Here is a 21177-nt window from a genome sequence, read left to right on the forward strand (position 1 = left end):
AATTATCCAAGTAACTGAAACCCTACCTCCTACACCATCCCTGTAGCCACGGGTTTAACTGCACTCTCCCTGTTCCTCACCTCGCTAGCACGTGGCACTGGCAGCAAACCAGAGATGACAACGCAGTCTGTCCTGGATCTCAGCTTCCACCCTAGCTCCCTGAATTCCTGTTTTAGATCCGTCCCTTTTCCTACCTATGTCGTTGGTACCGATGTGTACCACGACTTGTGGCTGCTCCCCCTTAAGGATCCTGAAAACACGATCAGAGACGTCACGGACCTTGGCAGCCGGGAGGCAACACACCAACCGTGAGCCTCGATCGTTGCCGGAGAACCGACGATCTGTACCTCTAACTATAGAGTCTCCAATAAGTAATGCTCTCCTGCTCTCCCCCCTTCACTTCTGAGCCACAGGGACAGACTCAGTGCCAGAGACCTGGTCACCGTGGCTTACCTCCGGTAGGTCATCCCCCACCACCCCCAACAGTATCCAAAACGGTATACTTGTTATTGAGGGGATCAACCACAGGGGATCCCTGGACTGACTGCTTCTTCACCCTCCTTTTAAACATCACCCAGCTACCTTCATTCTTAGGAGTAACTACATCCCTGTAGCTTCTGTCGTAAACACCACTGGTGATATACTGCATGTATTACAGCACTGCCCGTGTATTACAAGTACTACGGTAATTCTCTGCCTGCTGGCTCCTCCCAGCAGGCAGCGTATAAAAGAGTATGCTCTCCTGTGATGTTTCTATACTGGTTCCAGCTGCAGGAGGCACAACATCTTGTGCAATAAAGCCTCGATTGTTTCACCATTCTCGTCTCGTGGTAATTGACGGTACATCAATTTATTGCACAAGATTTTAAAAGATGAACATCTTAATCAAGCGTGATCGCCTGGAGCTGAGCCCTCACGCAGCCAACGCCATGTCCACCTTCGACAACTGGCTAGCCTGCTTCGAAGGCTACCTCAGAGCAGCCACTGAAGAACTCTCGGACCCACAGAAGTTCCAAGTCCTCTACTCACGGGGGAGCACTGAAATTTTTCCCCTCATCTAGGATGCACCCACCTACACAGAAGCGATGATGCTACGAAAGGGACATTACGTTAAGTAGGTGACTCAAGGGTACGCCAAGCACTTCCTGGCCACGAGACGGCAACTCCTGGGGGACACTCTGGACGGTTTCCTGCGGGCCCTACAGATTCTCGGTAGGATCGGTGACTGCCAGGCAGTTTCGGCAGTCCAACACACCGAACTATTAATCAGAGACGCTTATGTCACGGGATAAGGAGAAATGAGTGTTCCGCACCAACCGCTTAGCCATCCTTGGCTACGTAGTGGAAAATGGAGTCCTAGGGCCCGACCCCGACCGCATGTGCCCCTTCCTGGAATTCCCTCTCCCCCACTGCCCCAAGACCCTGAAACAATGCCTGGGGTTTTTCTCGTATTACGCCCAGTGGGTCCTGAACTATGCAGACCAGGCCCGCCCACTCAGCAAGTCCACAGTTTTCCCCCTGATGGCAGAGGCCCGCCAGGCCTTCAACCACATCAAGGCGGACATCGCCAAGGCCACGATGCATGCGGTCGACAAGACCTTTCAGGTGGAGAGCGATGCATCAGATGTAACTCTAGCCGCCATCCTCAACCAGGAGGACAGACCCATGGCTTTCTTTTCCCGCACCCTCCATGCCTCTGAAATTCGGCACTCCTCTGTCGAAAAGGAGGCCCAAGCCATTGTGGAAGCTGTGCGACATTGGAGGCATTACCTGGCAGCAGGAGATTCACTCTCCTCACTGACCAACGGTCGGTTGCCTTCATGTTTAACAATACGAAGTGGGGCAAGATCAAAAATGACAAGATCTTGAGGTGGAGGATTGACCTCTCCACCTATAACTATGAGATCCTGTATTGCCCGGGGAAGCGCAATGAGCCCCCTAATGCCCTATCCCGCGGTACATGTGCCAGCGCACAAGTGGACCGACTCCGGACTCTCCACTATGACCTCTGTCACCCGGGGGTAACCCGGTTCTTCCATCTTGTCAAGGCCCGCAACCTGCCCTACTCCATTGAGCAGTTCAGGACCGTAACCAGAGACTACCAAGTCTGCGCAGAGTGCAAGCCGCACTTCTCCTGGCCAGATGAGTGCACCTGGTGAAGGCCTCCCGCCCCTTTGAGCGCCTCAGCATGGACTTCAAAGGGCCCCTCCCCTCCACCGACCGCAACGTGTACTTCCTCAATGTAATTGACGAGTACTCCCAGTTCCCCTTCGCGATCCCATGCCCTGACATGACTACTGCCACGGTCATTAAAGCCCTGCACAGCATCTTCACACTGTTTGGTTTCCCCACCTACATCCACAGTGATCGGGGATCCTCTTTCATGAGCGATGAGGTGCGTCAGTTCCTGCTCAGCAAGGGCATCGCCTCGAGCAGGACGACTAGCTACAATCCCCGGGGAAACAGGCAGGTGGAGAGGGAGAATGGACAGTCTGGAAGGCCGTCCTGCTGGTCTAGAAATCTCCCAGTCTCCCGCTGGCAGGAGGTCCTCCCCTGACGCGCTCCACTCCATCCGGCCGCTCCTCTGCACCGCCACTAATGAGACCCCTCACGAACGTGTTATGGAATGTGATATTCTGCTAATCTTTACCAGCAATAAACTGATTTTAAGCTAGCTTGGCTAATGTAACAATGGAGACTTCATATTGACAAAGATTGAGTAAAATATCAATGCTCTTACAAACTGCATTGGACTCCTGCCACCTCGTTGCCATGGAACTCAGTCCTAGTCCTTGACAATTAGCACAAGCAGTGTCAAATTGTCTTGCAACTGTGCTGTTATAATCTATGATGGAATTTTATGCTGTTTCATGTATCTATTGAAGACCTGAATTTGTGCGCTAAAATTCTCATTTTTAAATGAGTATTTAAAACTAGGGCTTAATATTTATGCTTAAACAGCTATCTTTTACCTATACTAGTTGTATTTGAAATACCTGGCTTCTACACTCGCTCCCAACATGGCTGACAGTTCCTGGACCTGTCCTCGTCTGGAAGCATGTGCGGAGCCATCAATCGGATCCCTTGGTCACAAAAGTCCCCCTCCTCCATGCAAACCTGCAGTACACCTACGTGGCACAGCCCGACGGGCGCCAGGACACAGTCTCCCTCCAGGACCTGGCACCCACTGGGTCCCCACCGCTGACCCCCGACCTGACACCACTCCTCACCCCCCCCCCCCAGTTGCCTCATTCACCCCTGCGCCACCCACCCTCCAGCGAACCTCACCGCAGCCCCACCCCAGCAGGATCCGTCCTCGCACTGGATCTGACAAATCAAATTTCTTTACCCGTCAGTCTGGCCTCAATAAAAGTCGAGATGGATTTGCAGGTACAGCATTAGTTGTTTTATTTGACTTGCAAGCCTGATTCATTTCACAGAGGCACAGGACTAGTCTCCTACACCCCGGGAAAGCGAATGAACAAGGAGACAAAGGGATTTCTGCAAATACATTCAAATGGCATCAAGTTTCACATACACGATTCCCATAGGTCATCCTATACCCCTCCTGACCTGGCCATGCATCCTGATTGGCTCACTTCTCATCCCTTCCTCTGGCCCCCTTATTACCCAGCATCCTTTTCTCCTCCTTGCTGGACACACCTTTGCCATGTGGTCTGAAATCTTTTGTCTGTGAACTCACCAGAATGAGACTGGCCTATCTCTACATTACAGTAACTAATATCTCTAAAGTAACTATTTTATATCACATTCGTCAGATCCATTCAGGGACGAAGACGAGGACAACACGCTCCCGGAGTTGCAGGTGACCACATTGGTGCCCGTATCACCACCAAGACTGAGGCGATCACAGCGGAGTGTCAACACCCCCGACAGACTTAATCGGTAATGTTTTAGTCACCCCTGCTGGACTCTTTTTTTTTTTTTTAAAAACAGGGGGTGAATGTGGTAAACACCACTAATGATATATTGCATATATTACAGCACTGCCCGTGTATTACAGGTACTACGGTAAATCCCTGCCTGCTGGCTCATCCCAGCAGGCGGCGTATAAAAGTGTTATGCTCTCCTGCGCTGCTTCCATTCTGGTTCCAGCTGCAGGAGGCACAACATCTTGTGCAATAAAGCCTCGATTGTTTCACCATTCTCATCTCGTGGTAATTGACGGTACATCAGGTTCTATCTATAACCGACTGTGCCTCCCGAATGATCCTCAAGATATCCAGCTCCAGCTCCCTAACACGGTCTTTGAGGAGCTGGGTGCACTTCCCACAGATGAACTCAGCAGGGTCACCGACGGTGTCCCTCACCTCGAACATCCTTCTAAAGTAGAAGGTTATTGTACAAAACTATGCTATCTCTAACTTACAGAACTCTTAAGTGTACAACTGCTCTCTATGCCTGACCCTCTTCCAGTTCTCTCCTAACTCTTAACTTCTAATCATCTAATCATCTTCTAATCCCAGAATCCCCCAGTCACATGACATATGACTTTGGTGGTTCCCCCTCGTAGTAAGAAACATTATCATTAACTTGATAACTCTTTACAAAGATGTTTGGAGATTTTTACAAACATGTGTAGAGTAAGAAGCATTGTATGTTCTTAACATGTAATGGAGTACTGAAATTGTACAGTAGTTAACAATTTAAATTAAAAAAATTTTTTTTTTTTTTTTTAAAAAACAGTCCACAAATTGAGTCTGTACTCAGTCTTCACTCGTGGTAGTGTGTTGAAGTCCAAACAAGTCATCAGCTCAAATCGATCAGGTGTTCGACTGGTTGAACCACTTTTGTTGTGTGTCCTTTTCCTTAAAAACTGGTTGGCCTGACTTATTTTTTGTCTAAACAATGTCCTTTTCTTCCTGGCATTGGTGCCATTATGAATGAATTTTGTATTGTCTACACATTTTCGTTTGTTTGACCTTGACCTGTAGTTGTGTTTCCCACACTGTCCTGCAGTCACTTGCCATCTGGATTTCTTTCCAGTCTGTATGGTCTGTCAAGTGTGGCTGCAAGTTTCAACACTTTCTTGCCATTGCATTGGACTGTGCTGTTTAGTTGTCCTTCGGTTTCAGAGTCGTACCATTGTGTACAGTCTGTTGTTCCATAGTTCTGCTTTGTGCGCTCAGGAGCTGTTACATCTGGATTGTTTGATTCATTTTCAAACTTTTTAGTATCAGTGCCCTTTGTATTACTGATGTTTTGATGCACTTTATGATTTCAGGTTCATGTGGATGATCTGATGCACCGTTGACCTTTGTGACATCAGTCCCTTCTGGATGATCCAATTTATTTGTTCTCTTGGTGCTCCTCCTCTGGAGTCAACTCGAAGATGTCATTTTCTTGTAGGCTGTTCACAATTTATGTGTTCAATTGATCTGTTCATTGTTGCACTCTGATTGTCAGGTTCTGTTGTACAGTGCAGCTGAGATCTGTCAGTCTCGCTTTTGTCCTGCACAGCTTGTATGCTACTTGTGATCACTTTGTCATTATTCGCAAATACAGTGGGTAGACCTTCATAGCCTTCTTTTTGTTGATCAAATAAACTAGATTGACCTTCATAGTCTTCTTCTTTCATTGTTCGCTCTGGAGGCTTTCATTTCTGGTTGTTCATTTGTCTGGTTACTACTGTCCAATGTAGCAATGGTATGCATTTCCATCAATGTATTGGATTCATCTACCATTAAGTAGAGTGCTATTTAGAGTTTCAATCTTGTTACTAACAGAATATTCATCAAATCCAAATATCTCTGCCATATCGGAGTAACATACTTCAATGCATGATTTATCTTCTTTAATTTTAGATGTTAACATTTTCTTCTTGTTGCATGCTGCAAACATTTTGTTTCATGGTGCTGCAAATGTCTCCTTCAGTTGTTTGTTCAAATTCAGTCAATGTTCTGCCCTGCAGGGTAAAAAACTTCTGTGTCTTTAAAACTTGTTTTTATTTTCCGGGCAGTTTTTGTTTAAGTGGGCGTGTCCACAATGTTCTGACGTCATTATGTCCGTGATGTCATGCGCAAACTTCAAGTGCACATGTGCAATCTGCCTATGCCCAGAATGATATTCTTCCGGATCGTGTCTTCTTTTAAAGTGCGCGTTTTTTTCAGGTGCGCTTGCGCAGATCAGTCTTTTTCAGCGCAATGATCTTTTAATTGCGTCATAGCTTTCAGGGAGACAAAATATTTATTTACTGTGATTCAACATTTTGGCACTTCTATTTTTAGACTCTTTAGTCGCACGGGACATTTTAATTGAATATTCAGGCATCATTTTTTGTTTCTTTTGCAGTCTTTTACACAGGTTTGCATTTCTTTTACACTCACAATGATGATCAAATTTTTTACTGACTACTTCAAAGTTATTTTTTTCTGCTTCATCCTCAAAGTGGAATGAGTTATACACTTCTGTAGCCTGTTGTCCAGCCATTAGTAGTAATAAAGCAGTTTTATTCTTATCACTGGCAGTTTCTAGGTTTGAGGATGAGAGATACAGTTCAAACTCTTGTTTGACTATTTTCCAGTTTACATCTACAATACCAAATATGCTGAATGCTTTTGGAAACTGCAGACCTTCCATGACGCTTCCATGGTATTTATTTTTGTGATGTTTCGGATTGTAGCTGGAGTCTTATTGTTGGTTCTGGAGTCTGTTCGAAATTTTCTTTGCACATTTTTTTTCTTTTTCTTCAAACAGAGATTCTTTCTTTCTCCCTAAACCTGACTAATCTACTCCAGGACCGCTTCTGGTACCATTTGGATTCTCTATTCTGCTTTACCTGGATGGCTCGGATGCGTAGTGTTGAATAAAGAACACAAAGCTATGTTAACGAATAAACTATAAATTTATTACACTACTAACAAAGATTTGTTCACATTCCTAAAGTAGAAGTTTATTGTGTAAATACTGCTTGCTGAAGTCTAGGTCTGAGGCCTTCAAGTCAGGCGACCCTGACCTCTACAAGAAAGCCAGATATGATCTAAAGAAATCCATCAAAGATGCCAAAAGACAGTACCGGAGCTCGAGTCCCAGGCTAGCCACATGGATCCCTGCCGTCTATGGCAAGGTCTGCAAGACATAACGGGCTACAAGATGCAGGCATGTAAAATAGTCGGCTCCAACACACCCCTCCCTGATGAGCTCAACGCATTCTAGGCCCGCTTTCAGCAAGAGCGAGCCCTCTACCCCAGAAGCCGCAGATGAACTTGAGATCACCACTGTAGACGTCAGAGCAGCCTTCTCGAAGGTCAACCCATGGAAAGCCACTGGCCCGGATGGGGTACCCGGACAAGCACTCAGATCTTGTGGGATCATCTGGCAGGGGTATTCACAGACATCTTCAACTTCTCTTTACAACAATCGGAGGTCCCTATCTGCTTCAAGAAGACGACTATCATTCCTGTACCAAAAAAACGTCAAGCAGTGTGCCTTAATGTCTATCGTCCAGTGGCTCTGACATGCACCATCATGAAGTGCTTCGAAAGGTTAGTCGTGGCACGAATCAACTCCAGCCTCCCGGATTGCCTTGATCCACTACAGTTTGCCTACCGCTGCAACAGGTCCACAGCAGACACCATCTCCATGGCCCTGCACTCTACCCTGGAACACCAAGATAACAAAGACATCTATGTCAGACTCCTATTTATCGACTACAGCTCAGCCTTCAACACCACCATTCCGACGAAACTCATCTCCAAACTCCGTGACCTTGGCCTCAGCTCCTCCCTCTGCAACTGGATCCTGAACTTTCTAACCCACAGGCCACAATTAGTAAAGATAGGCAACAACATCTTCTCCACGATCATCCTCAACACCGGTGCCCCACGAGGCTGTCCTCAGCCCCCTAACACCTATGATTGTGGGGCAAAATGTCCCTCCAACTCGATTTTCAAATTTGCTGATGACACCACCGTAGTGGGTTGGATTTCGAACAATGACGAGACAGAGTACAGGAATGAGATAGAGAATCTGGTGAACTGGTGCGACGACAATAATCTCTCCCTCAATGTCAACAAAACAAAGGAGATTGTCATCGACTTCAGGAGAACATGCCCCTGTCTACGTCAATGGGAACGAAGTAGAAAGGGTCGAGAGCTTCAAGCTTTTAGGTGTACAGATCACCAACAGCCTGTCCTGGTCCCCCCCATGCCGACACTATAGTTAAGAAAGCCCACCAACGACTCTACTTTCTCAGAAGACTAAGGAAATTTGGCATGTCAGCTACGACCCTCACCAACTTCTACAGATGCACCATAGAAAGCATTCTTTCTGGTTGTATCATAGCTTGGTATGGAGCCTGCTCTGCCCAAGACCGCAGGAAACTACAAAAGGTTGTGAATGTAGCCATCACACAAACCAGCCTCCCATCCATTGACTCTATCTATAATTCCCACTGCCTCAGAAAGGCAGCCAGCATAATTAAGGACCCCACGCACCCCGGACATACTCTCTTCCACCTTCTCTCGTCAGGAAAAAGATACCAAAGTTGGAGGTCACGTGCCAACCAACTCAAGAACAACTTCTTCCCGACTGCCATCAGCTTTTGAATGGACCTACTGCGTATTAAGTTGATCTTTTCTCTACACCTTGCTATAACTGTAAAATTATATTCTGCAGTCTCTCCTTCCTTCCCTATGTATGGAATGCATTGTTTGTACAGCATGTAAGAAACAATACTTTTCACTGTATACTAATACATGTGACAATAAATCAAATCAAAAACTATGCTCTCTCTAACTTCCAGAACTCTCAAGTATACAACTGCTCTCAATGTCTGACCCCCTTTCAGCTCTCTCCTAACTCTTAGCTCCTAATCATCTAATCATTTTCTAATCTAAGAATCCCCTAGTCGCATGATGTATATGGGGTGGGGCAGCACGGTAGCTTTGGTGGATAGCACAATTGCTTCACAGCTCCAGGGTCCCAGGTTCGATTCCAGCTTGGGTCACTGTCTGTGCGGAGTCTGCACATCCTCCCCGTGTGTGCATGGGTTTCCTCAGAGTGCTCCGGTTTCCTCCCAGTCCAAAGATGTGCAGGTTAGGTGGATTGGCCATGATAAATTGCCCTTAGTGTCCAAAACTGCCCTTAGTTGGTTGGGGTTTCTGGGTTATGGGGATAGGTTGGCGGTGTTGGCCTTGGGTAGGGTGCTCTTTCCAAGAGCCGGTGCAGACTCGATGGGCCGAATGGCCTCCTGCACTGTAAATTCTGTGATTCATATGACTGTTCTGTAGCTCATGAAGCATTATCATTAACTTGTTAACTCTTTACATCCCAGTTAACTCTTTAAATCCCAGTCAATATACACATCATTATTGCTGTAAGGGGGCTTGGGGGGGGGGGGGGCTAAAGAGGGGGATCCCCAGGGACTCCATAGAGGGCTGTCCTCGCCTGGGGGGGGGGGGGGGTGCGGTAGTGCCCATGTGTGTGAGAAGTGACATTGGCCATGGGTGGGGGAGTACATGCTCATTTAGAGACTAGGGCTCCATTTTAAAGTGGCGGCCCGATATCGGAGTTCAGCTCCCCTGTGCAAAACAAAATTTTGGGCTCAATTCTCACTCGAGCGAAACGAGGCCGGTGAATAGCATGAGATGCGGAAAATGAGAACTGCAAGCGCCAATCAGTTTGCAATGCAACCGGCCTGTTCGGCATCTCGCAGCAGAGTTGAGATAACAATCATTTAAATCCTAATTCCATACAATTAACGAGAGCACCCCACATCCACCGGCCTCCCGTGATTCAGTGGCCTCCCCAGCAAGTGGCCACACTGGGGCCAATTAGTACTCCTTTTGAAAATGTGGCAAGTAGCCATCTTTGCTCACTGGCAAAGAGCCCGGGAGTGCTGGGCCTGCCCCCAAGTGCTTGGTGGGGCATGGGGGAACCCTCCTGAGGGATGGGTGAGTGCCACAGGGAGGGGCAGATGCGGGCTTATCAGAGGAGTGGAGTTTGGGGGAACTGTTGAATGTAATGTCCTTGTCGGATGGTCTGATTTATATTACAAGAACACTTTTAGCTAAAGCTATAAATTATCAACATTAACTGTGGGAGGCAGCACGGTGGCTCACGGCACTGAGGTCCCAGGTTCGATCCCGGCTCTGGATCACTATCCTTATGGAGTTTGCACATTCTCCCCGTATTTATGTGGGTTTCGCATCCACAACCCAAAGATGTGCAGGGTAGGTGGATTGGTCATGCTAACTTGCCCCTTAATTGGAAAAAATGAATTGGGTACTCCAATTAAAAAAAAAACATTAACTGTGGGTAAATGACATACAAAACAACAGATGAACTGTATATTTATGCACAAGCAACCTCTCTCTCCAGCTCCCTACAGTCAGCCTGTTGTCACAAAGAACAAAGAAATGTACAGCACAGGAACAGGCCCTTCGGCCCTCCAAGCCCGTGCCGACCATGCTGCCCGACTAAGCTACAATCTTCTCCACTTCCTGGGTCCGTATCTTTCTATTCATGTATTTGTCAAGATGCCCCTTAAACGTCACTATCGTCCCTGCTTCCACCACCTCCTCCGGTAGAGAGTTCCAGGCACCCACTACCCTCTGCGTAAAAAACTTGCCTCGTACATCTACTCTAAACCTTGCCCCTCTCACCTTAAACCTATGCCCCCTAGTAATTGACCCCTCTACCCTGGGTAAAAGCCTCTGACTATCCACTCTGTCTATGCCCCTCATAATTTTGTAGACCTCTATCAGGTCTCCCCTCAACCTCCTTCGTTCCAGTGAGAACAAACCGAGTTTATTCAACCGCTCCTCATAGCTAATGCCCTCCAGACCAGGCAACATTCTGGTAAATCTCTTCTGCACCCTCTCTAAAGCCTCCACATCCTTTTGGTAGTGTGGCGACCAGAATTGAACACTATACTCCAAGTGTGGCCTAACTAAGGTTCTATACAGCTGCAACAAGACTTGCCAATTCTTATACTCAATGCCCCGGCCAATGAAGGCAAGCATGCCATATGCCTTCTTGACTACCTTCTCCACCTGTGTTGCCCCTTTCAGTGACCTGTGGATCTGTACTCCTAGATCTCTTTGACTTTCAATACTCTTGAGGGTTCTACCATTCACTGTATATTCCCTACCTGCATTAGACCTTCCAAAATGCATTACCTCACATTTGTCCGGATTAAACTCCATCTGTCAGCTCTCCGCCCAAGTCTCCAAACAATCTAAATCCTGCTGTATCCTCTGACAGTCCTCATCACTATCCGCAATTCCACCAACCTTTGTGTCGTCTGCAAACTTACTAATCAGACCAGTTACATTTTCCTCCAAATCATTTATATATACACACTACAAAGAGCAAAGGTCCCAGCACTGATCCCTGTGGAACACCACTGGTCACAGCCCTCCAATTAGAAAAGCATCCTTCCATTGCTACTCTCTGCCTTCTATGACATAGCCAGTTCTGTGTCCACCTTGCCAGCTCACCCCTGATCCCGTGTGACTTCACCTTTTGTACTAGTCTACCATGAGGGACCTTGTCAACGGCCTTACTGAAGTCCATACAGACAACATCCACTGCCCTACCTGCATCAATCATCTTAGTGACCTCCTCGAAAAACTCTATCAAGTTAGTGAGACACGACCTCCCCTTCACAAACCCATGCTGCCTCTCACTAATACATCCATTTGCTTCCAAATGGGAGTAGATCCTGTCTCGAAGAATTCTCTCCAGTAATTTCCCTACCACTGAAGTAAGGCTCACCGGCCTGTAGTTCCCTGGATTAACCTTGCTACCCTTCTTAAACAGAGGAACAACATTGGCTATTCTCCAGTCCTCCGGGACATCACCTGACTCTAACATTCACTTATATACTAGTGAGACTCCTAGTGATCAGTAAATGAATTACAATACAGCCATGATATCACTACATCCCCTTTCCTAGAAGGAATAAATTAATACATTATCATCCGTATATTTACAAGTTATATCATGATATATATATCATGGCTTGTAGCACGGCTTCAGTGATGTAATTTGTGGGTGTAGCTGGGCTGTGGCTGTCAGGTAAGAGGGGGTTTAGTGTTTTGGTTTTATTTTTGGTTTGTTGGTTTGGACTTGTAATAGGTCCACGGAGGCAGCAGTCCCGTCACCAGAATTCCTTTTATTTACAAACCCAACAGCTGAACAACCATGACCATTCAGTCTGTTGTCTGCACCAGGAGTGCAGAGGATCTGACACTCCCTGTTATATACACAGAAAGGGGTTCCCTGATTGGGCCACGAATCAGGGAACTCTTATTTTAATTGGCAATCACAAATGCCTGGCCTAAGTCATTACATCCCTCCCCCAAAGTCCAAGGAGCACATATAGTCCTCATGACCGCTTGTCGGCTCTGGAGCTGCGGATGGACTCACTTTGGAGCGTCCGCGATGCTGAGGACGTCGTGGATAGCACGTTTAGCGAGTTGGTCACACCGCAGGTGAAAGGTACTGAGGGAGATAGTAAATGGGTGACCAAAAGACAGAGCAAGAGTAGGAAGGCAGTGCAGGTGTCCTCTGCGGTCATCTCCCTGGAAAACAGATATACCGCTTTGGAGACTGTTGAGGGAGATGGCTCACCAGGGGAAGGCAGCAGCAGCCAGGTTCATGGCACCGTGGCTGGCTCTGCTGTGCAGCTGGGCAGGAAGAAGAATGGCAGGGATATAGTGATAGGGGACTCAATTGTAAGGGGAATAGACAGGCGGTTCTGCGGACGCAATCGAGACTCCAGGATGGTATGTTGCCTCCCTGGTGCAAGGGTCAAGGATGTCTCGGAGCGGCTGCAGAACATTCTGGGGGGGGGGGGGGGGGGGAAGGAGGGAGGAGGGTGAACAGCCAGCTGTCGTGGTGCACATAGGCACCAACGATATAGGTAAAAAACAGGACGAGGTCCTGCAAGCTCAATTTAGGGAGCTAGGAGTTAAACTAAAAAGTAGGACCTCAAAAGGTAGTAATCTCAGGATTGCTACCAGTGCTACGAACTAGTCAGAGTAGGAATATCAGGATAGAGAGGATGAATGCGTGGCTTGAGAGATGGTGCAAGAGGGAGGGATTCAAATTCCTGGGACATTGGAACCGATTCTGGGAGAGGTGGGACCAGTACAAACTGGACGGTCTGCACCTGGGCAGGACTGAAACCGATGTCCTAGGGGGGGTGTTTGCGAGAGCTGTTGGGGAGAGTTTAAACTAATGTGGCAGGGGGATGGGAACCGATGCTGGAAGTTGGAAGGTAGTAAAACAGGGACAGAAATAAAAGGCAGTAAGGGGGAAAGTGTAAGGCAGAGAAGCCATAGTCAAAAATCAAAAAGGGCGACAGTACAAGGTACAGTGACTGAGGGGAGCTCAGTGAATAGGACCAGGAATACTAAAAGAAATAAAACGGGAAGTGAAAACATTAATGGTAAGCGACGCGGCAGGTTGTTACAGGAAGATATGGGTTCGACGACAAGGAAAATTAGGAGGAAGGTTAAGAGGAAATATAACTTAGGAGAGGTTACTGATCGAGGTGTTAAGATTAAGAACAGAGGTAAAAAAGCCAACATAAGTGTACTTTACCTGAATGCTCGTAGTATTCGGAATAAGGTAAATGAGTTGATGGCGCAAATCATCGTGAATGACTATGATTTAGTGGCCATTACTGAAATATGGTTAAAGGATGGTCACGACTGGGAGTTAAACATCCGAGGGTATCAAACTTTTCGGAAGGACAGAGTGGATGGTAAGGGAGGTGGTGTAGCTCTGTTATTTAAGGATGACATCCGGGCAACAGTAAGGGATGACATCGGTGCTATGGAGGATAAGGTTGAATCCATTTGGGTGGAAAGCAGGAATAATAAGGCGAAAAAGTCACTGATAAGAGTAATCTATAGGCCACCAAATAGTAACATTATGGTGGGGCAGGCAATAAACAAAGAAATAACAGATGCATGTAGAAATTGTACAGCAGTTATCATGGGGGATTTTAATCTACATGTTGATTGGTTTAACCAGGTCGGTCAAGGCAGCCTTGAGGAGGAGTTTATAGAATGTATTTGCGATAGTTTCCTCAAACAGTATGTAATGGGACCTACGAGGGAACAAGCGGTCCTCGATCTGGTCCTGTGTAATGAGACAGGATTGATTCAGGATCTCATAGTTAGGAATCCTCTCGGAAGGAGCGATCACAATATGGTGGAATTTAAAATACAGATGGAGGGTGAGAAGATAAAATCAAGCACGAGTGTTTTGTGCTTAAACAAAGGAGATTACAATGGGATGAGAGAAGAACTAGCTAAGGTAGGCTTGGAGCAAAGACTTTATGGTGAAACAGTTGAGGAACAGTGGAGAACCTTCCAAGTGATTTTTCACAGTGCCCAGCAAAGGTTTATACCAACAAAAAGGAAGGACGGTAAAAAGAGGGAAAATCGACCTTGGATATCTAAGGAAATAAGGGAGAGTATCAAATTGAAGGAAAAAACATACAAAGTAGCAAAGATCAGTGGGAGACTAGAGGACTGGGAAATCTTTAGGGGGCAACAGAAAGCTATAAAGAAGAGTGAGATAGATTATGAGAGTAAACTTGCTCAGAATATAAAAACAGATAGTAAAAGTTTCTACAAATACATAAAACAAAAGAGTGGCTAAGGTAAATATTGGTCCTTTAGAGGATGAGAAGGGAGATTTAATAATGGGAGATGAGGAAATGGCTGAGGAACTGAACAGGTTTTTTGGGTCGGTCTTCAGTGGAAGACACAAATAACATGCCAGTGACTGATGGAAATGAGGCTATGACAGGTGAGGACCTGGAGAGGATTGATATCACCAAGGAGGTAGTGATGGGCAAGCTAATGGGGCTAAAGGTAGACAAGTCTCCTTGGCCCTGATGGAATGCATCCCAGAGTGCTAAAAGAGATGGCTAGGGAAATTGCAAATGCAATAGTAATAATTTACCAAAATTCACTAGACTCTGGGGTGGTCCCGGCGGATTGGAAATGAGCAAACGTGACACCACTGTTTAAAAAAGGAGGTAGGCAGAAAGCGGGTAATTATAGGCCAGTGAGCTTAACTTCGGTAGTAGGGAAGATGCTGGAATCTATCATCAAAGAAGAAATAGCGAGGCATCTGGATGGAAATTGTCCCATTGGACAGACGCAGCATGGGTTCATAAAGGGCAGGTCGTGCCTAACTAATTTCGTGGAATTTTTTGAGGACATGAACAGTGCGGTAGATAACGGGGAGCCAATGGATGTGGTATATCTGGGTTTCCAGAAAGCCTTTGACAAGGTGCCACACAAAAGGTTGTTGCATAAGATAAAGATGCATGGCATTCAGGGGAAAGTAGTAGCATGGATAGAGGTTTGATTAATTAATAGAAAGCAAAGAGTGGGGATTAATGGGTGTTTCTCTGGTTGGCAATCAGTAGCTAGTGGTGTCCCTCAGGGATCAGTGTTGGGCCCACAACTGTTCACAATTTACATAGATGATTTGGAGTTGGGGACCAAGGGCAATGTGTCCAAGTTTGCAGACGACACTCAGATAAGTGGTAAAGCAAAAAGTGCAGAGGATACTGGAAGTCTGCAGAGGGATTTGGATGGCTAAGTGAATGGGCTAGGGTCTGGCAGATGGAATACAATGTTGACAAATGTGAGGTTATCCATTTTGGTAGGAATAACAGCAAAAGGGATTATTATTTAAATGATAAAATATTAAAACATGCTGCTGTGCAGAGAGACCTGGGTGTGCTAGTGCATGAGTCGCAGAAAGTTGGTTTTCAGGTGCAACAGGTGATTAAGAAGGCAAATGGAATTTTGTCCTTCATTGCTAGAGGGATGGAGTTTAAGACTAGGGAGGTTATGCTGCAATTGTATAAGGTGTTAGTGAGGCCACACCTGGAGTATTGTGTTCAGTTTTGGTCTCCTTACTTGAGAAAGGACGTACTGGCGCTGGAGGGTATGCAGAGGAGATTCACTAGGTTAATCCCAGAGCTGAAGGGGTTGGATTACGAGGAGGGGTTGAGTAGACTGGGACTGTACTTGTTGGAATTTAGAAGGATGAGGGGGGGATCTTATAGAAACATATAAAATTAAGGGAATAGATACGATAGATGCGGGCAGGTTGTTTCCACTGGCGGGTGAAAGCAGAACTCAGGGGCATAGCCTCAAAATAAGGGGAAGTAGATTTAGGACTGAGTTTAGGAGGAACTTCTTCACCCAAAGGGTTGTGAATCTATGGAATTCCTTGCCCAGTGAAGCAGTAGAGGCTCCTTCATTAAATATTTTTAAGATAAAGATAGATAGTTTTTTGAAGAATAAAGGGATTAAGGGTTATGGTGTTCGGGCCGGAAAGTGGAGCTGAGTCCACAAAAGATCAGCCATAACCTCATTGAATGTTGGAGAAGGCTCGAGGGGCCAGATGGCCTACTCCTGCTCCTAGTTCTTATGTTCTTATGAATCTCCGGCTTCATTTTTGTGCCGGGTCCGGCTTCGCCACTTCGCCCTCCGACGTGGGGAGGGGGGGGGGGTTTATAACGGCTAGGCGCCCGTCTTTTCCATTGTGAGCGCCTGAGGGGCGGTTCGCCCCTTTCCTCCGGCGGCAGGGGTGCAGCTGCGGCATCATCCATGGTGTCCATATCTGAGTCCGATGTCCTCACCAGTGGTGTCGGAGGGGCGTGAATAGTTTGTCGGGGAAGACTCACCACAGTCCTTGGTATGCTCTTCTCTCCTTACAGATGCTGCCAGACTTGGATGAGATTTTCCAGCTTTTTCTCTTTAGTTTCAGATTCCAGCATCCACAGTAATTTGCTTGTACCCCAGATAGGTTACTTGAGGTGCTAGGACAACACATTTATCTCTCTTTAGGCGCACGTCTGCTGCTGAAAACCTCCCAAGGAGTTCCTCCAGGTTTTGCAGGTGTTCTTCCTTTGTTTTTTCTATAATGAGGATGTCGTCTAGGTAAATGGCAACTTGTGGCAATATATTCTCCATTGTGAGGTAATGCATTTTGGAAGGTCTAATGCAGGTCGGGAATATACAGTGAATGGTAGAACCCTCAAGAGTATTGACAGTCAGAGAGATCTAGGTGTACAGGTCCACAGGTCACTGAAAGGGGCAACACAGGTGGAGAAGGTAGTCAAGAAGGCATACGGCATGTTTGCCTTCATTGGCTGGGGCATTGACTATAACAATTGGCAAGTCATGTTGCAGCTGTATAGAACTTTAGTTCGGCCACACTTGGAGTATAGTGTTCAATTCTGGTCGCCACACTACCAGAAGAATGTGCATGCTTTAGAGTGGGTGCAGAAGAGATTTACCAGGATGTTGCCTGGTATGGAGGGTATTAGCTATGAGGAGCGGTTGAATAAACTCGGTTTATTTTCACTGGAACGAAGGAGGTTGAGGGGCGACCTGATAGACGTCTACAAAATTATGAGGGGCATAGACAGAGTGGATAGTCAGAGGCTTTTTCCCACGGTAGAAGGGTCAATTACTAGGAGGCATAGGTTTAAGGTGCGAGGGGCAAGATTTAGAGGAGATGTACGAGGCAAGTTTTTCACGCAGAGGGTAGTGGGTGCCTGGAACTCACTACCGGAGGAGGTAGTGGAAGCAGGGACGATAGGGACATTTAAGGGGCATCTTGACAAATATATGAATAGGATGGGAATAGAAGGATACGGACCCAGGAAGTGTAGAAGATTGTAGTTTAGTCGGGCAGTATGGTCGGCACGGGCTTGGAGGGCCGAAGGGCCTGTTCCTGTGCTGTACATTTCTTTGTTCTTTGTTCTTTGTTCTATTGGGTTGGCTTAGTGAACTCAACGACAGTGAGGGGTGAGCGTATAGCTGTTTGCTTTTCAGGTGTTATATTCAAGCTTTTCAGGTGTTGTGTTATAGTCATTGGCTCTTTCAGAGGCTCAGATGTTTTTGAGGTTGGAGAAGGTCACGTGAAGTATCTTACAAATGGTGACTAAAACAAGGCTTTTAGAATTTCAAAAACATTACAGTTAACATTGCCTGACAGAGTACGGAAAGGAGAAGTAATTGCGGTGGTAGCTGAGCATTTAAAATTGCCTGAGATACAGTCAGAATTATTGGAAGTGGCAAGAATTCAATTACAGATGAAGCAGCTTGAACATGAAAAAGAATGAAAGCAGCTTGAATTCAAAATGAAGGAAAAGGAAAGAATAGCCCTAACAGAACTAACAGCAAGAGAAAGAGAGAAAAGGGAAAAGAAAAGGAGAGAGAGGAAAGGGGAAAAGGAAATGACTGAGTGGAAAGGGAAAAAGAGAGAGACTTTGAACTTCGGAAACTGGCCATGAGCGTCAGTTAAAATGGTCGGAGGTAAAAAGAAAAGAGGATAGTGATGAGGATAGTGAGAAAGAGCAAGAGCTTCGTAGTTGCAGGCTAGGTGGGGATCTATTTAAATATGTCCAAGCATTGCCAAGATTGGCTAAATTGGCTAATTGGCTAAATTCTTCACGAGATCTACCTACCAACTTTGTTTGAATCAGTAATACCCACATGTCCTGTGGCCATTTAATTTGTTCAGCCACCATCTCAAATTAAATTAAAAAGGCTTCTACATCCTTCTCATCAGAGACGGTGGCTGAACAAATTAAATGGCCACAGGACATGTGGGTATTACTGATTCAAACAAAGTTGGTAGGTAGATCTCGTGAAGAATTTATCCAATTAAGGGGCAATTTAGCATGCTCAATCCACCTATCCTACACATCCTTGGGCGTGGGGGTGAAACAGACACAGGAAGAATGTGAAAACTCCATACGGACAGTGACCCAGGGCCACGATTCAAACCCGAGTCCTCAACGCCGTAGGCAGCAGTGCTAACCACTGTGCCATCGTGCTGCCCCTGCCACCATGCTGCCCCCGAGGAGGATATTTTTCTGTTGTAACTCTGCCAGTTTTCCTGCACTAAAAATATCTCTTAATTTAGCACAGGGCTAAATCGCTGGCTTTGAAAGCAGGCCAGCAGCACGGTTCAATTCCCGTAACAGCCTCCCCGAACAGGCGCCGGAATGTGGTGACTAGGGGCTTTTCACATTTGAAGCCTACTTGTGACAATAAGCGATTTTCATTCATTTCATTTCATGAAGCGGTGATAGATAAGATGGTGCCAGATCTCTTTAAAGAATTTACTTGTGAGGGTAGAGTTTATTCATGTGTACCAGGAGGAGTAGGTAATGAAGTCAAAATTTGAAGCGATATGGGAGCAAGCCTAGAGATGAGGAGCTATGTAATTTGGGAGGAATATTGCCAGAAAAGGTGGTAATATGTGGAATTCAGGGTGAGAAGAGTTCATTATATAAGGTAAGGTTGGAAAGTCCAGTGAAATGTGGTGAATTGGTAGTCGGAGTAATAGAGAAATTATCTTGTACAGGATTACAGTTTATCTTGGGTAATGATATAGATGGATCACAGGTGGGAGTGATGCCTACTGTGGTTGATACACCAGTGGAAAATCAAACAACTGAATTGTTGAAGCACGAATATCCTGGGATTTTTCCAGATTGTGTAGTAACAAGGTCACAAAGTCACAGGTTAAGACAAGAGGAGAAATCAAAGAGTGAAGATAAAGTTGAAGTTCAATTATCAGAAACGATTTTTGATCAGATGGTTGGAAAAGAACAGGTGGAGGATGAGGTGGATATTTTAAAAAAAAAAAATTTAGAGTACCCAATTTTTTTTTCCAATTAAGGGGCAATTTAGCATGCTCAATCCACCTATCCTACACATCCTTGGGTGTGGGGGTGAAACCCATGCAAACACAGGAAGAATGTGAAAACTCCATACGGATAGTGACCCAGGGCCACGATTCAAACCCGGGTCCTCAACGCCGTAGGCAGCAGTGCTAACCACTGTGCCATCATGCTGCCCCTGCCACCATGCTGCCCCCCGAGGAGGATATTTTTAGTTCAGGAAAGCTGGCAGAGTTACAACAGAAAGATAGAAATAAAACAAATGTATCGGAAAGCATACACAGAAGAGGAATCGGAGTGTATACCAGAAGGTTATTACCTTAAAAATGATATCTTAATGAGAAAATATAGACTTTTACAAATGCAGGCGGAGGAAAAGTGGGCAGAAGTTCATCAAGCGGTATTGCCGGTAGGGTATAGAAAGCAGGTGTTGTGAGTTGAACATGAGGTACCAGTGGGAGGTCATTTGGGAGTAATGAAAACTCAAACTAAAATACAAAAACATTTTTATTGGCCTGGACTACATAAAGATGTAGTTAAAGTTTGTCGATCATGTCACACATGTCAAGTGAAGAAAGAAGAATACAGCACAAGAACAGGCCCTTCGGCCCCTCCAAGCCTGCGCCGACCATGGTACTTGCCGAAACTAAAATTGTATGCAGTTACGGAGTCCGTTTCTTCCCTCTTCCACCCTATTCATGGGTTAGTCTAGATGCCCCTTAAATGCCGCTATCGTACCTGGTCCCACCACTTCCCCAGGCAGCCCGTTCCATATATTTACCATCCTCTGTGTAAAAAACGTGCCTCGCACATCGCTTCTAAACTTTTCCCCACGCACTTTAAATCTATGTCCCCGAGTACTTGACTCTCCTACCCTAGGAAAGAGCATCTGACTATCCACACTGTCCATGGCACTCATAATCTTGTAGACCTCTAGCTGTTCGCCTCTCAACCTCTTTCGTTCCAGTGAGAACAGACCATGTTTATCTAATCTCTCCTCATAGCTAATTCCCTCCACATCAGCCAACATGCCAGTAAACCGCTTATGTACCCTCTTCAAAGCATCCATTTCCTTTTGGCAGTGTCGCAACCAGAATTGTACAAATGAGGCCTAACTAAGGTCCAACATGACTGGCTGCAACATGACTTGTCAATTTTTATATTCAATGCCCCGACCAATGAAGGCCAGCATGCCTGCTTGACCACCTCATCCACATGCGTTGCCACTTTCAGTGATTGTTAGACATGCATGCCGAGATCTCTTTGCCTGTCAGTACTCACAAGAGCTCTACCATTTACTGTGTAATTCCTACATGCATTGAACCTTCCAAAGTGTATTACCTCACACTTCCGGATTAGAACATAGAACATAGACCAGTACAGGTCCTTCAGCCCATGATGTTGTGCCGACTATTTATCCTAATCTAAGATCAATCTAACCTACACCCCTTCAATTTACTGCTGTCCATGTG

This window comes from Scyliorhinus torazame, chromosome 22 (genome assembly GCF_047496885.1).
Source record: "Scyliorhinus torazame isolate Kashiwa2021f chromosome 22, sScyTor2.1, whole genome shotgun sequence".
Classification (NCBI taxonomy): Eukaryota; Metazoa; Chordata; class Chondrichthyes; order Carcharhiniformes; family Scyliorhinidae; genus Scyliorhinus; species Scyliorhinus torazame.